Consider the following 18,834-nt stretch of genomic DNA (forward strand, 5'->3'; position numbering starts at 1 on the left):
TTGATGATTGAATTAAAGTTGATTTGCACAGAAAATACTATAAATATACCAATTAGGTGCGCTATAAATATATCAATTAGGGGCGTGGCAAAGCGGAAAATGAAGCTGGTAGTGCTTGAGCCGTGAAGGACTATGATATCTATTCAAATATATTTTATAAACTAAAGTATTGCCATCAAACATATTTAAAAAAAAAAAAAAACAAAAAATGAAATAATAATACTAATAAATAAATAAATAAAAATAAAAAATATAATAATACTCATGCAATAAAGTAATTTCATGCTTAGTTGAAAATTTTTTACTTTTATGTCTTTTCAGTATTATATTTTAAATTGAACTTTGTCATTAATTTGAATTACAATTTAAAAAAAAAAATGTATTCTAATTAATTGCTAATAAATACATATTTATATTTTAATAAATAACATATAAATTTTCTAAAAAAAATTTTTTTAAATTATTTAAGCCGACTCTGAATACCCTTTTATTAGTTTTGAATATTTAAATAATATTCACTTTGAATTTGAATACCTTTCAGCCCTTCTCCATTCTCATTTTGCCAAGTTGATGGGCCACTTTTTGGTTTATTTGCGCCCATTGTGCGCAGTGTGTGTGTGTGTGTGCGAGACTTGAATGTCCTTATTTCCGTCCTCACACACACACACACACATATAGAGAAGGCGAGTGCAACCGGGTGCGGTTTTTACACTCCAAATATTCAATTACGCCGCGGGCGGTCGCTGTTTACGGGTTTGAGTACGGCTCTTGGTGCTCTTTATTGCCTGCCGTTAGACCCGTAACGCCCTGCCTGATACAGGCACACTACACACACACACACACGCACACACACACACACACACACACATACCCGCTGGTACCGCTCGCTGGCTCTGTTGACACTTGAGCTCAGGCGGTGGTATTTAATATGCGGCTCAACATTCTTTTCATTTCGTTGCGTTTCAAAAAACTTTTTTCCTTTTATTCTTTGCGAGCCAACTACAAATGAATTCACCAAAAAATAAAAAAACAAAAAAAATAAAAAAAGAGTAAATGGAAAAGGCTGCGAAAATGAAAATCGCCCGCCCGCCAACAACGTCAAGTGTCAAAGGAGGCGCGGGGCGAGACGGGGCGGGGCGAGGCGAGGCGACTGCTCCATCGCTTAGAGTCGGCTTTTGATGATGTGATTTGGTGTCCAACCGGGCAAGGGAGCGGGCCAAGGGCCGCAGGGGCTCAGCGCTCGGTGTGATAAGGCAAAGTGCGCGGCAAACTTCCTGCTGATTGCTTAATTGACAAAGAGCATATGCGATGCATGAATGAATAAACGAATATGAATACGAATACGAATACAAACACACACGCACGCATACATATGCAAGCTGTCATTGTTGGTGGCCATAAGCTGCTGCTGCTGCTGCCGCGGCGGAACTGGAGCTGTTTGGGGCCTGGGCCTGGCTCTGGCTCTGGCTCTGGCTCTGGCTCTGAGTTGGGGTCTGGAGCACGCATGGGCGTCCAAAACGCTGAAAATGCATTAAGCAGGCGACACGAGGAGTCAAATTCGAGCAGCTCCACCTTTGGCTTGACCGGCAGCCGCTGCTGCTGTTGCGCCAAAGATTAAAATCTAAAAACTGTCAATTAGAGCACACATTTTTCCTCATCAAAACTCAAATAACATGGAGCGGAGGCCGAGACTGAAACTGGGACTGAAGCTGGGACTGGAGCTGGAGCTGGAGCTGGGGCTGGGGCTGGGGTTGGGGTCGGAGTCGGGGCTGGGATGCCAACCAGCTTAAGCTGCGCTCGTCAATGTGACGCTGACGGCAAATGGCGTCCCACGTTGCAAGCGGCCCGCTGCCCGCCGCCCTCTCTCACTCTCCCTCTCCCTCTCTCTTTCTCTCGCTGGACATTTGGAATATATACATTGACATATTTCTTTTATTTCATTTTGTGTCTTTTTCTTGTGATATTTGGTTTGATTGCTGGCTGCCTACTTGACTCGCATTCGTATCTCTTTTTTGTTCGTTTCGTCTTACTGTTTTTATTATTTTTTCTTTCTGTTGCTTTTTAATTCACTTCCAGTTGACTATTGCGGCGCAGGTTTTGAATTACATTGCACCCACCCGGGTCCAAAGAGCACATACAAAATACAAGTAAATACACATTTATTTAGTTCGATCTGCCAGCGGGCAACGAGACCAACCAGACCTGGCCAGACCGAGCCAAGCCAAGTCGAGTCAAAAACAAGCCAAACCAAGCAACCAAGCCAAGCAACGTCAACGTCAGCGTCAACGCCAACATCTTCGTCGAGGTCTTCTATTTCCCCGCCTTCGTCTTCGTCTTCGTCTTCGCCCTCGTCTGGGGCGGGCAGACAATGAGAGGAAGAGCTTAAAAATAATACCTTGGCCGCTTATGTTGGCGTTTTGCTCGGCCATAGCTACACAAACATTATTACAAGGCCTGCCCCAGCCCCAGCCACAGCCCCAGTCCCAGCCACAGCCACAGCCACAGCTCCAGCTACAGTCGTGGGTCTCTTCCCCGTACCAACTCCAGCTCGAACTATCTGTATCTATAGCGCTGTATTTGTATCCATAGCTGGCCCTGCCAGGTTGTCACCAGATACCCGCGTGCATCGTCTGGCTGGATGCCAACTGTTAAAGCTGCAAGTGCCCTGGAGTTACTTGCAGCAGAAGACAAAGCGAAGAGGAAGCAGCACCAAATAATAAGAAACAACATTGAGATTGCGTTCGCTGAGACACTGAAAGCAATCGGGTGGCCGGGTGGCCGGGTGACCAGGTGACCAGATGGGCAGGTGGGCAGGGCTTGTGAGCGAAGCTAATTGGATGCTTAGCTTTACCGTGGATCGCCAACAGCATTGAACAATTAACTAGAAAATGGCGGCCAGACTTCCAGGACTTTGTTGAAACGGGGCTTAGGAATACAATGCAGCCATAGCGCGAGATTCAAATTAAATGGAACTCAAGATGGAAAATATCAAAACAAGCTGTTCGTAAATAGAGCTCTATTCTAATGCAGCAGAGACTTCTAGCACTATCTCCCCCTCACTCTCCCTCCCATTTATGAGCTTTGTTATCCACAAGGACTCTCCATTAGCATTCATTATTTTTGATTTTGTCAGGGAATGAATCTCAGTTCTTTAACTCTAGCCAAGATCAATGATATACCAATAATAGTGCTAGTGTCAAGCTAAATGCTTCTGGACTTATATTGATGGTTATTATAATTTAGGCTGATTATTATTTCGATTACTTAAGGGAATATTGCATGTGCTTGCAATATTGGAATATTGCAATGTGCCCTTAAATAATCATAATAATAATAATCTTAAATTCAATAATTAAGAGATACAATTCAGAAGCATTTACTCTATTAATCTTGAATAATTAATCTATTATCTTTTTTCTAATTAATACTAAATACAAGTCTCGATCATTTGTACCTCGTTAAATCGAATACCGCGATAAATCGAAAAAGAAGTCTATCCCCATGAAAAAACGAAGTCGTTCTACATAGTAATTCTCGAAAATTTGTCCCCTTGCCATTTCGAATTATCGGTACTTGACTGTACTTTGACGAAATACAATTGCACATATGGGAATAATATATTTTGTTATATTATTATTATATGGAGGTATATGCAAAGACCATCAGCAGTATGTATATACATCTATTTAATAATAATATATCCTACTAAATGATGATCATTGCAATGGCAAAAGAGTATCACTCAGTCGGTAAGCCCCGATTGAAGATTCATTCCTATCTAAGTGAAATTTTTATGAATAAATTTCAAAAGCTTCTGTGCGGTATTTGCAATCAAATTCCAATGGATCACACGGAAAACAAATGGCGAACAGCTACTTAATTCGACTTCTCTCTATCTCTCCCTCTCCCTCTCTCTCTCTCTCTCACTCTCGCATTATTTCTGCCTCTGTTTGACGCTGAATTCCAAGTCTCTGACAATCAACACCTCGATCCCAAAGTTTTGCTGGCTGGATTAACCGATCTCTTTCTTATTATTTCATATGCCTGCTGATAGTTCCAATTTCGTTTGCGCCTCCGTTGACTGCTTGACTGACTGTCGGACGGACGGACAGACGGACAGACGGACTGGCTGATTGGCTGGCTTGGACGGGGCCTGCAAGCTGTCAATCATGCGATCGGCTTTCAAAAATGCACTCAACTCATCTGCCCAGCGCCCATTGTTTAGATGTTTTGTGTGTTGGGCTCTGTTGCTTTGTTTTGTCTGCTGCCTGATGCCCGATGCCCGATGCCTGATGACTGATGCCTGATGCCGACACGATCGCCATGGTTGATAGGCCCAGCCGAACGGGCGACTATTGAATAGGTGTTTCGGGCCCATTTGGCTATTGCCATTGTTTTCGATACGACGGTGAGCCCAAATCTTGCATTGACATTTCTCACTTGGGCGCGATAAGCAATCTCGCTCAACTCTCTCCTGCTCGCTCTTTCTCTCTGGAAGGAGTCGAATACGAAACGCGTCAGCGAAAAGGCCATCGAAATGGGCCAAACATTTCAATTAGGCAATATCTGGTAATTCAATATGCCAGCCTCTCCTTAGGCGTCTCATCTGAGTGTTTGTTATGTAAAATGGCGTCGCGGCTGTCGTTGTCCACGGACTTGACACTAGCAGTGCTATCGATAACTTGACCATGGCGATCGATGACTGTTTGCAGTTGTTGAGAATTTTTACCCAAAGCCCCATTTTTTTTATATAATAGCTGTGCATATAATATGCGTTACAATTTATCGATAGGTGCTTACCATTTACACTTACTTGCTGGGAAACTGTAATCGCTAGGAATGGAAAACATGATAAATCAGTTTGGTATGTAATCGATAACAAGTATTTGCTTTAAATACAAAAATAGAGACATACTATACGTATGTGCGTACGTTATTAGCGAAACTTATCGATAACAAATATTAAATTCATATTACGTATTTGAGTTTCAATGCAGATTCATATATGGAATTTGAATTCCATTTCAAATCGGGAGTATGACATTTGCGATGTATATGCAATCGATAACAAGTATTTCTTTTAACTACAAAGATCGAAACATAAAATATTTTTGGAACAAACTTATCGATAACAAATAGCAATAGCAGTATCATATATGAAGTTTGAGCTTCATCTCAAATCGAAAGAGTTATATTTATTATGTACATTTAATCGATAACCGATGTATGGGGTAAACAATAATTCCTAATCGATAGCTGATAATAAATAGATATTATGTTTTCGATCCTTAAGTAAATTTCATATATGAAACTGAAAGTGCATCAAATGTGTTGATGTTAAATTTTGATGTTAAATGTAATCGATGAAAACTATTTGGTTGTACCAAAGAAATCGATAACAACTATTGGCTAGAGACATAGTTAAGATATAGAAACTTATGGATAACGAAATGTTATCTGTTTTTTTGTTCTTATATGGAATTTGAACTACTGTACACCCGAAGTTGGAAGTTAGATTTTATGCATCCATAGGCGCCAGTCGATTCCTAGTGCACCAAGCCACCCACCGCCCACCGCCCACTATGCATACCGAGTGGTATCCACGCTACGTAGCTGGATATAGAAAATGAAAGCTTAGACTGGATTTCGTTTCAATTATGAGTTGGGCTTAGGCCTGTGTGAGGTGACAGGAAGTGCTGAGGCAGCTCTTATCCGATATGGCTAATGGCAGTCGGCGAGGATTGGCGCTCGCTTCAATTAGTCCAAATGAACTGTTTGTTTCCTTGATCTTCAAAGAAGTCGTCTTCGAGCAAATGTTGACATGTGCAACAATATGGATAAAAGGTGCTGCCTCAGCATTAAACGCACCCCAATCCAGGCCTCGTACCCCTTGGCTAATACAATTTAAGTTCTTTTTTTTGTTGTTGGTTCCTGTCTTTTTTCTTGTTCTTGTCTGTTGTTGTTGTTGCTGCTGTTGGTTAATGCCAGCGCCTAGCAACCGAAAATGCAAAATCCAAGTTTATGCAACGCCTCACCTCTTGAATTATGTAGTTACCCCGATCTAATCAGCCGACAAACCAGGAATTATGTGTGTGGACCGCTTGTTGCCCCGGGTTGCGTCAGCGCCTAATTGAGCATATGCCAATTAGCATAACGCACAGACCGTTTGCCATGGCACAGGCTGCAAGAGAGATGGGCAGCACGATAGACAAAGAGAAAGCGTGAGCGAGAAAGAGAGAGAGAGAATGGGCATTGGGGTGAGCCAAGTGCAGAGGCAGAACTAGCAAACGGCAAACGGCAACGGATTGGACGCATGGGGCACGGGCATTCGGCATACGGCATGTGGCATGTGGCATGGGGCCCATGACCATCATTACCCATCAGGATGTGCGTATTATCAACGTCATTATGAACGTGCAACACAACAAAAGAAGAGCTGAACAAAACCAAAAAACACAAAAAAAAAAAAAAAAAAAAAAAAAAAACCAAAAAAAATGCTCATTTGTCTGGTTGTTTGGTTGTTCGGTTGTTCGGTTGTTTGCCTCTTGCCAACTACCCCCGCGGGCGGGCTGATCTCTCAGTCGTCGTTGGCTGACGTCGATGTCGCCGCCTGATTATAGCTGCGTTTCTGGCTCTGCTTGACTACCGTATTACTACTACTGCTGCAGCTACTACTACTACTACTACGGCTCTACGCTCTCTCCTCTGTCTGAGTGCTTAATAAATATTCCGTTTTTGTTGTTATTGCAGTTGCTACTGTTGCTGCTGCTGTTGCTGTTGCTGCTGCTGCTGCTGCTGTTGCTGTTGCCGGTATTGCCGCTGGCTGCCCTCTCCTGCATTTAATTAATTTAAAAGCGTGTGGATAATACCCTGGCATTCGCAATGAAAAGTCAAATGAATTGAAAACTCAAAATGTTAATGCTTAAAAGCAAACATAACAATAACATCAACACCAACACCAACAACAACAACAACAACGGCAACAACTGCTGAGAACTACTTATAATGACAGGTACAGGTAGCCATCGAGGACAACGACTGCCAGCTGCCCCGCGCTGTCCAGCTGCCACGCCCTGTTTGTTATTTTAATCAGCAAATTACAGCAAAATTAAATCAACAACAACAACAAGAACAACATTGCGTATCAAAACAATAAACAACAGTTTAGCTGCGATTCATGTGAACAAACAAGAGCCAAGAAAACAACAGAAATTTATATATACATATATATATATATAAATAAATAAATATATAAATTTGGTGTCAAGAGTCGAAGACTCGATTCTCTTGAGTGCTCTGAATTATTCCGATTAAGTCTCCATATTAGAGCGGCTAATTTGGGATTGAAGATATTTAACAGTAAATTTGCAAGTGCGAAAACTGTCTTTGCATTTATTTATTTCATTTTGTGCTTTTCTTTTCAATATTTAATATATTTGGCAAGGAAGAAAATAATAAACTCTGCACTAAATCATTAATAATGTTTTCCGAATATAAAATAACGAAACAATAAATAGATGCAAAAAAAAAAAAAAAAAAAAACTAATTATTTAATTTAATTGTAAATAGAAAATAAAAAATAATAATATAAAATAAGAATTTTATTTTGTTGCTCTTATAAATATTCTTTTCAAAGTTTTTAATTTGAAAATAATTAATGAATGGTAATAATTCTTGAGACATCTATTTATTATTTTTTTTTTTTACCTTAGAGATAATATATTTTCAATATTTTCATATATAGAAATAAATGATAATAAATGATTTATTTAGCAAAACTCGTTTTTATAACAATAACAGGAATTTACATTCCTTTATAGATGGAAGCTACAATTTTGTCTGACTTGCCACGCGTCGTATGGACTTGGATATATCCACCATATCATATTAATGTTGGACTATCAATCTGAGTATATACTCCAAATTTCAATTCCCTAGCATTTCAATTAGGATGGTTTCTATTATGCCGGAAAATGCATTTTCCAATTTGCCAAACTCGAAAACCAAATAGTGAATAAAGAAAAGAATTTATAAATAGTTAAGCTACTCTATTTCAAATCACTGAGAACTATATAAAATATTTAAAATAATAAGAAAGCAAAAAAGCTAAGTAATACAAAATAGTATGGAAATATTTCATTAAAAGTTTTATATTCTATACATTCATAATTTTTTTTAGCTGCTTTCAAGTTTTTTTTACTCGAAAATTGATACGTTAATAAACATATATTTAGTAATATGTTTTTTGGACTTTAATATTAAAACAATAGTTTCATATTTAATTGGTATATAATCTATTGCAGATAATAGATAACGAAAAGATAACAATGATAGGTAAACAAAGGATAATAACTTGATATAGTTAGAATCGCAATCTGATATAGGGCACGTAAAGTACATTGAAGATTAGAGATTCTTCATTTTCCACAGTGAGTCGCTTTTCATGGGGAATTATGTAATGGCTGTGCCCAAGAGTATTAAGACTTGAATCTTGTCTGATTCTATTTGGCGTTCGTTTTCGTTTTCGTTTTTGTTGATTTGTTGTCGTCTTTGTATATAATCAAGTGATTATGATGATGTCGCGGATACAGTTTGCTTGTAGAGCTGAGGCATGAGGCAACTTTTAATTGGTGCAGTCGTAAGTAGCTTAGACCGAGATTTCGATCTGGAGCTTAGCCAAACTGAATAATCGAACCGGTTCACATTTGACATTTTCGCACAGATTATGGCAAGTAAACATGTTCATCTACGGCTGCTGGCCGGGCCTAAACAGGTGACAATATTTCCACTGATATAGCCTAGAATTGAGCTATTCAGAGGCTAATTTGAATATGTCTAGCTGATGTCTAGATGTCATATGTGATATGTATGTATGTATATGCTTTTATAATGATGTAATCAACTAATTTAGTATTTGAAAAATATACTTGAAAATTGCGTATATCTGCGACAGTACTGAGAGCTGATGCTCCATTCTCTCTATAAGGCTCAAGAGTCTCCACTAATTGGCCATGCTTTCAAATTCCCAATCGCCATCGTCGCTGCCAAATGCTGGCCGGCCATTCACAATGAACGTGCCTGGGATTGTGGGCTTTTGTCTGATGCATCGGTGCAGTCGCAATGGCATTATGCATAACGCCGCGTTTAATGAGACTGGCCAAGAACTGGAGCACCCAACTGGCCCTGATAGCTGCATCGAAACACAGCTGCGGTCACACACACACACATACACACACAGATGCAGATGTAGATGTAGATGCAGATGCAGATGCAGATAGGGAGTGATGCATGTACAGCTGGAGCTGGTGCTCTATGTGTTGGTTTAGAAAGTAGCCATAGATAGTGGGTGAGAACAAAGGAGGGGGGTGGTAGGCGGAGTGAGCGGGCTACGTTGGCGATAGCGCATTGATATCAGTATTTGTTCGTTAGTTAGTTCGTTATCTGCTGGCTGGCCATGGAACACAAGCCGCCAAAAGCCCCTCCTCGTGTGCCGCCCTGACGCGTTCCATTGTCAACTCCAACCCCAAGCTCCAACCCCAGCCTCAGTCCCAATCGCAGCCCCAGCTCCGATCCCGATGTCCGTTGAATCCAGCAGCAGCCCCATGCCGCCCCATTTGGTAGCAGCCACAGCGCCCTCTGGTGGCCGACGAGTGCAGTGTGTTTTATATATATATATATTATATTTTGGGCTATGATACGGGGCTAGGGGTTGGCGGGCCGCCCGCAGAGCTGAGGGTGGGTTAACGGAAGCTTATGTACGTGCAAAGGCGAGCGACGAGCGAGTTTTTGGCTCGTTCGCAGATTCGGGTTTGGGTTCGGGTGCAGATTCGGGTTTGAGCTTGGGTCTGGGTCTGGGTTTTGGGTTAGGTGCCTCTGGTGCTTGATTGGCGTTGCTTGGGTAAATGAAAAGAAAAATTGCCAGCAAATGAAGAAAAAAGAACGGCGAAATTGCGAACACATGCCAAAGAAAAATTCTTGGAAAGACGAACGACAAAAAAAAAAAGAAAAAAGAAAAGAGAAAAAACAGAAAGGGAAAAATAAAATAAATAATGTGAATACGAAAAGAAAAAGTTTAACGGAATATCCTTGGGTTGGGCGGGCAGCACACTGCAGAACCAGCAGCACCAACAACATCAACAACAACATCATCAACAACAACAACAACAACGACAACAGCAACAACAACAAGGGTAGCCAAGTTAAAGAAGAAAATTGTGACTTTGAAGTGCGAGGTGAAATGCTTGTTGTTGCTGTTGTTGTTGGGTGTTTCGTTGGGTGTTCGTTGGCTCCTCTGGTTAGCCGTGTATTCGCCCATCATTGGGGCTGGCTTGGCTAATGGGGTCGAGGGATGGGGGTGAGGAGGGGTAGGTGGGATGCCCTGCTTGTCGATAAGCGGGCCAGGCATGGATACAGCACATTAATGTAAGCAACGCAAAGGCTATCTATATGTGTGTGTGAGCGTACGGCGGCTGCTATAGTCGTCCTGCTCGCACGCACGCCGCGCCAAGCGCAACAACAACTGCAATGGCGACAATTTAACGGTTGCGTCGACGTCGACGCTGTCGTTGCGCTGCTGGCAACGCCCAACGACTCTGTGCGAGCGAGACGGCCGTTGGTTGGGTGAAAAAAAGAACAGCAAGCGCGGTGAGCGGCGCTGGCGTGTGGAACGCATGGAACCCATGTGGAATGCAATACAACTGGGAACAGTTTTCTCAGACGTACTGAGTTTGGTTTTTTGTTATTGTTATTGTTTTTTTCCACTCTGCTTCCTCTTCTTATTTTGGTTTTTTTTTTTTTTTTTTTTTTTTGTTGAAGCCTGTCTGCCTGTCCGGCTGCTGGCTGCTGGCTGTCAGCTCATTTTCTTTGTCGTGCGTGTTTTAAAAACTGAAATTTATGCAATGCCAGCGGAGCGACAATGCATTGCATTGGCCAGATTCAAATCAAAGCGAAAAACGAGGAAAAATTCATGACAAAAATATGAAAAAAAAAACCAACGGCATTATTTAACGTATTTATCGACGAGTCATTTAAATATGTATTTAAAAAACAATAATGCCAGCGCCGCCGTTATTGTTGTTGTTGCTGTAAATATAGCAGAGCAGTTGACATCAAATAAATATTTCAATCTTAAGTCTCACGCTTTATATGCATACTTAACCGAATATACATACATGCATACATACATATATGATATTTGATTATTTACGCGAATTTCGATTCGAGCGACTCGCTCTTTTGTCGTGGCCATTTTTCAACACAAGTAGCACATTCCAACATACTTAATGCCGCACACACACACACACACACACGCACACACGCACGCACACGCATACACTCGGTGTGTATATAGATTATTTTGGGCATTTCTCAAAGCATTTTTAATACTAATTAATCAAATTAAGCTGCGCCTTTTGTTGCGCCTCTTTGTGGACTGAAATCAAATCAAAAAAAAAAAACTAAAAAAAAAAAAAAAAAACTTAAAAAATAAATAATAAAAATTTTGCTTGTTCGCCTTCATCAGCTGCAAACAGAAGCAAGCTTATCATATCTAAGAGATCTTATGGGCATTTACATAGATAATGTCTCACTTATATTTTATTGTATATTATATACGAATAAATATGTATACACATACATATATGTATATACATTATATATATAGATATACAGATCTGCCTATATATCATTGCTTAATGTTTGTCTCAATAGATTTTTAGCTCTTTATAAATTGTTAAATGATAAACGCGATTTAACGGAGTTGAGACTGTTCCTTATACTTATTCAAGCAACTGAAATGAGTATATTAGGTAGGTCCAATGTTCCTCTTGCTGTTTGTTCGTCCGTTTGAATGCGAGAGACTGGAAATTTTGAACATATACTCGATTTTATCAATCGGAAAATGCATTTTCCGGTATCTGAGTAACCATAGTAGTTGAAGTACTAAAAATTCGGAATATATACTGTTATACTGTTACACTGTTACTGTTATACAGTAATACTGTTATACTGTTATACTTTCATTCCTTTTTTTTACTGTTTACTGCTATACTTTCTTACTGGTACTTTTTTTTACTGGTATACTGCAATACTGTTATACTGTTATACGTTCATCTTTTTTTAATGTTATACTGGTATACTGACGTACTGTTATACTGTTATAATGTTATACTATCAGACTATTATAAACTATTTAATATATAATATATTATGTATATCAAATTGAATACGTATAGCAAATTTCTAAGAAATTTCCACGATTCGCCACACAGGTGACACCCACCTAAGGCATCTAACCTGATGATGAATCGTTCACCTTGAGCTGCATTTGAGGATCAATTCAGTCGCTGAAGCTGTGCGACTTATGAGAACTTTCAAAGGGATTTGAATATATTTAACAGAAACTCAACACATAGAGACAAGTGAAACTAATTAGTAGATCTGCTTTTTGTATAATATATGATTTTCGCTGTTGTTTGCGAATGCGTTTTCTTGGAGATGCTCGTACGGCTGGCATAAGCCATAAGATTGGACTCGTGCTGCTCCTGCTTGATGGCGAACGCATGTCAAATTAATCAGGCTGAATGACAAGCGGAACAAACAGCTGAACGATTGCGAATTGGGAATTGACAATGGGCCCAGCCGTGGCTCAGGCCCACCAATAATTTATAGTATTTTCATCATTCGCTATAAAATTTCCCAATGCCCGAACAAAAAGCCATCAAAGTGACAATTAATCAGTGGAAGCAACTTGTTAGAGACTGTTTAGCATAATGTGGCGCAGCCCTTTGAGATCCCAGTCGGGCCACATCAAACGAGTAAGACAGAGAGAGAGAGCAGCAAGTGGGCGGAGGCTGAAGTGGGCCGTAGGGCGTAGGGTTACGTGCTAGAAATCATAATAAACACACACGCCGCACACATTATCAGCAAAGTGCAGCGCGCTGTCCATTAGCCGAATCCAAAAATTAAGTTGATAAATAAAATGGCTAAAAGGGCGCTCAGCGTGAGAGATGAAAACTGAGCTGATCCACTGGCAGCAGGCGGTAGACTCGGCAGCGGCAGCGGCGGCAGGCGGTAGAGGCGGCAGCCAAACGAGGACGAGGCTGCAACGGCGCACGTGTCGTCAGTCAAATCGGCAGGCGCCAGCGACTGCGGCGGGGCCAACCACCAGCAGACAACCACCAGCAGCAACAACAACAACAACAACAACTACAACAGCAACAGCAACAACAACAGAAACAACCACAACAAGGGCAAACAAACTTTGGCATTTTGAATTATAGACGAAATGTGAATGCTCTGACCTTGTCTTCTATATGGCAAGCAGGCTGGGCGTTACCGACTGCAGAATACTCATTCGCGGCTCAAACACTGCCAGATCCACTTACCGATTCGACTTACCACGCCTCCAATCGGTATATTCAGGACATTCAGGACATTACAGTTGTATCCAATTTGCCACGCCCTCTTTATATTTAATATATCGTAATGATTTTGGACTGTCGACGCGAGTATCATGAGTTATGGGACGCCGGAAAAGGCATTTTTCCATTTGACCCGTACCTAGTGGACGGATAAGGAAAATCTTGTCATTTTATCAGTGCATATGTGCATATGTTCCAAATAACAAGTCTCTCGATTCAATAGCGCCGAAATGGCTGGGAGGTAAGGACATTGCATAAAACCAATATACTCCTTTCATTTTCGGGAACGAGTTTTAAAAATATATAATTTTTTTTTTACATATATATATATATATATATATATATATATGTATTTATTTATTATATTTAACAATTGTTGTTATACTTTTATTACTTTTATTATATTATTTAGTTATTCCCTTTTGTTTCAATTTTCAACTATATCTCTATAATATCTCGTTGAACTTTTTAGCTTGACATACAACTGGTATATATAATATTCACCTTATCAAGTCTACATATTATATAGATAAACTTTATAAAGTTACATCGCCGAATACTTTATATCAAAATCTCTTTTTGCCTCTCTCAAGAGAGAAAGAGCTGCTCTTAAATGCGACATACTCCACGAGGAATGGATAGTATCTAGTAAATACTCTAACATCGATGCCCACAAATAGCTAAAAATCAAAATAATGAGAAGGGCGTTTCGCCCTGAGAGCCTGGCATAAATTTCGACTCTGGATGTTTTCTGCTTTGATGGCTGCTGCTGCCGTGTTTTTTCATCATTCAAGAATATATTTTTTTGCCTTTCAGCTGGGGTTACGTGCCGTTAAAAGGCGCAACGAAGTCGTCGCCCGCTGCAGATTATAAAGACTTTCTAGCCGTCGAGCATCTCAATTTGCAGGCTTCCTATTCCAATTGGCAGCCAGCCGTGTGTGGTGCGCGGCAAGGCCCACGCCCAGGCCCAGGCCCACGCCCACGCCCAGGCCCAGGCCCATGCCAATTGCTGGGCCGCAATGCACTCGACGGCGAAGCCTCATAAATACCGAATTAGTTGGTAATTCTATAAGCAACACGCGCCCATTGATGGATTGGCTGGGCAGCCAGGGCCGCTCGCTCGAACCGCTCGAACCGCTCGAATCGCTCGAGTCGTGGGCGCGTGCTAGATAGATAGATATGAGAAGGCACGAGCGGCAAATTGTATCTGCGAGATACACGCAAGTCGATGCGATGCGCATCCATCGGCTGCGATTGCGGCCGTCGATTTGTGGCACGTGCCGCTGGCTCCGCATGCGACAATTAGCCGCAAATGGCAAATGAATTTTCACATTTAATTATCATAATTAATATGGAGAAAAATGCGATGAAAAGCTGAGATGGAATTTTCATCAACTGGCAAAGGCAAAGGCAATTTGAAAGGGCCCGGGCAAGGATTAACTGAACATATTATATATATATATATATATATATATATATATATATATATATATATATATATATATATATATATATAAATATATTGACGTTCATTAACAGAGATGGGCGTGGCAACTACGACGGTTTATGATCTGAATTAATGGCTTATGCTGTCGATGGCCGCCAGCTTCGCTGACTTTGCAAAAGTGGGCAAATAAAAATAAAAATTAATAAATAAATATCAGTAAAGACGGCTCGCCCTGTTGTCCAGTTGCTGCTCCGAGGAGTCGCCGATCCAGTCGCATAATCCCAACAGAAGCCGCCGATCGAACGGCGTTCCACACAGTTCATGCCAAGGGTCGCGTGCCCTGGAACTGTTCTCATTCTCTCTCTCTCATTCTATTCTTATTCGCCCCCTTCTTTCCCGCATAGCTGAACAGCACAGCCGATCAGTTACTCTCTATCTTCTGTCGACTGAGAGAGTAGCTTGTGAATACCCAAGATCAGGAGAGCGAGTAAGTTGTACGACTTCTAGACAGTTGAAGTGAAGCAAAGACCTTGTTGAATATCCTAACCAAAGTCCTCTTGTCCTGGTAGTCTCTACTAGCCTTTAGTAGCCTCTGGTAGCCTCTGCTAGGTAGGTAGGTAGTCTTTGCTAGTCACTGACAGCCTCTGATAGCCTCTGGTAGCCTATCCTCTGTATCCTCTCCTCTCCTCTGATACACTCTGGTAGCCTCTGATACCCTATGGTAGCCTCTGGTACCCCATGGTAGACTCCAGTAGTCTCTGGTAGTAGTAATAGTAGTATACTCTGGTAGCCTTGAGTAGCCTCTGGTAGACTATGGTAGCCTATGGTAGTCCCCGCCAGCCGTGGGTAGTCTTTGCTAGCCTTGACTAGCCTCTGGTAGCCTATCCTCTGTATCCTATCCTCTGATACACTCTTGTAGCCTCTGATACCCTATAGTAGCTTCTGGTAGCCTCTGCTAGGTAGGTAGGTAGTCTTTGCTAGCCACTGACAGCCTCTAATAGCCTCTGGTAGCCTATCCTCTGTATCCTCTCCTCTCCTCTGATACACTCTGGTAGCCTCTGATACCCTATGGTAGCCTCTGGTACCCCATGGTAGACTCTAGTAGTCTCTGGTAGTAGTAATAGTAGTATACTCTGGTAGCCTTGAGTAGCCTCTGGTAGACTATGGTAGCCTATGGTAGTCTCCGCCAGCCTTGGGTAGTCTTTGCTAGCCTTGACTAGCCTCTGATAGCCTCTGGTAACCTCTGGTAGCCTATGGTACCCTCTGGTAGCCTCTGATATCTTATGGCAGCCTCTGGTACCCCATGGTCGCTTCTAGTAGTCTTTGGTAGTAGTAATATTAGTAGCCTCTGGTACCCTCTGGTAGCCTATGGTACCCTCTGGTAGCCTCTGATATCTTATGGCAGCCTCTGGTACCCCATGGTCGCTTCTAGTAGTCTTTGGTAGTAGTAATATTAGTAGCCTCTGGTACCCTCTGGTAGCCTTTGATATCCCATGGTAGCTCTAGTAGACTCTGGTTGCCTTAAGTAGCCTCTGGCAACATAAGCGAATTTCTATTTGATCTGATTTGCCACACCCCTAGTGGGCGGATGTCACTTTCCAAATTGAGGCTATACACGAGTAAATGTTCCAAATTTCAAGTTTCCAACTTCAATGATTGGGAAATGGTTTCCATTCAGACGGACAAACGGATTAGCAGCGAGAAGAATATTCAACCCAACCAATATACCCATTTCAGCTTGTATGAAATGAGTGTTATAAGAGAAAAGATATGTATTTTGTTGTTTTTTTTTTTTTTTTTTTTTGGTTTTTTTTTTATATATATATTATTCATCTGATCATAGTTTTGTGAACTTTTTACAATTATTTTAGTTAATAATTAAAAAAAAAGAATTAACCAGTTTACTTAAATGTTAGCACATTTATATATATGTATATATAAATATATATATATACAAATATATAAATATGTATATATATTTGCTTCAATATATGTTAAATATAATATAAATCGATGTATATATATATGGATGTGTCTATATATATATATATATATATATATATATATATATATATATATATGTATATATATGGATACTCACAAACACAAACATATACATATACATTTACATATATATGTATACATATATGTATTTATAGTTATATATATAATTATATCCACTTAAATATTATCAACTAATTTTGTATGATCTTCGATTTGTTTTTGTTTTTATTTTTGTTTTTCATTTCGACTTTGCTTAAAATTTATTTGCAAAAAAAATTTCCTTATATTTTAATTACTTTCTAGATGTTTTTTGTTTCTTTCTATTTATAGCGTAATATTGTTTAAGTGTGTGTGTGTGTGTGTCTGTGTATGTATGTACGTGTCTCTGTGTGTGGGTGTGTGTTTTTCAAACAAAATGTATACGCTTAATTTTACAATTAAATTGAACTTAGAACTAAACAAAAAATTAAATTAATTTATTAAAAAAAAAAAAAAAAATTTTATATCTCATCATCAAGCACATTGAACTAAATATATATATATATTAGATGTGTGTGAGTGTATGTATATATATATATTTATATATAGATATATATGTACATATATGTGTGTGTGTGTATGTGTTTGAAAATATTATTACTATGTGTATTATTTTATAACATTAGAAACGATAGAGATTTTCATTGTTGTTAGCATATTGTATTATGAACATATACACACATACATATGTTTATATATATATATACATATATATATATATATTTTTTTTTTTTTAATATGTTCAAAAGATGTTTGACTTTAATTGTATTTTCTTTTCAATTGTATTTGTTTATAGTTTTGTACATTTTTTAAAATTTTTTTTTTTTATATTATAAATATGTTTTGTTTTTTCGCTTCATTTTGGATTGTGGCATTTTCTTTTTTCAATTATGTTTTTAAATTGATATATACATATGTATATATACATACACATATAGACATTATAAAGTCATTGTTATTCCGATTTAGTTTCTTAAGTTCTAATACTTTTTTTGCTTTGCTTTGAAAGTCTGAAATGTGAATTCATTTTGAAGGTGTTTTTTTTTTCGATTTAAGTTCTCGCTTTTGTTTTTCTTCTGTTTATAATAATATTCACTCTATATGTATATATATTTCAATTTAAATATGTTTTATATAAAGACGACAAAATGATGCTTTGAACTTTTAAACTTGATGTCACAATGAAATGCATTTCAATATATTTACAATATATATATTTATTTATTTTTTATTTTTTTTTAAACTTGTTTTCTTTTTGTTTTTCGTGTTAGCTATGAAATGTGATGTTTCTTTATATATAATTTAATTCTATTATTATTATTATTTTTTTTTTTTAAGAACTGTGTACTATATATATGTTCATTAAAACTTCTATTTCTGATATGAGTAGCTGGCCAAGCGGGGCTCTGGAAAACTCTTCGACTCCACTAACTGATAGCTAAAGAAAATTGGAAAACTTTTGTACAAATCGAATGGGAAAAGCGAAACTTATTTGGCAGACTTCGGCGCCCCGCTTTTCGAGCCAGCAAAATATTTCACACGCATCTCTCTCTCTCTCTCTAAATATATTGCATCGTTTATCTCCATATCGATTTCGATCTTGATATCGATCTCGATTTCGATTTATATTTTAATTTTAATTTTTACTCGCTTAAAAATTAACGCGAGTTTCAACAAATGTTATTTTTTTTTTTTTTTTTAGTTTTTCAAGTTTTTGTTGTTTTTTTTTTTAGTTTTTTCTTTTTGTTCTTAGTTTATCACTCATTTACTTCGTTGATCCTGGCGGCTTAAGCTATTATGTATATGTACACAAATATATATATATATATTTATATATATATAGTTCTATATATATATATATAGATCATACATACATATGTATTGCGTGCGCTAATTGTAATACACACACAGAGCAGTATTAAA

This window comes from Drosophila mojavensis, unplaced genomic scaffold (assembly GCF_018153725.1).
Source record: "Drosophila mojavensis isolate 15081-1352.22 unplaced genomic scaffold, ASM1815372v1 contig_136, whole genome shotgun sequence".
NCBI classification, from domain to species: domain Eukaryota; kingdom Metazoa; phylum Arthropoda; class Insecta; order Diptera; family Drosophilidae; genus Drosophila; species Drosophila mojavensis.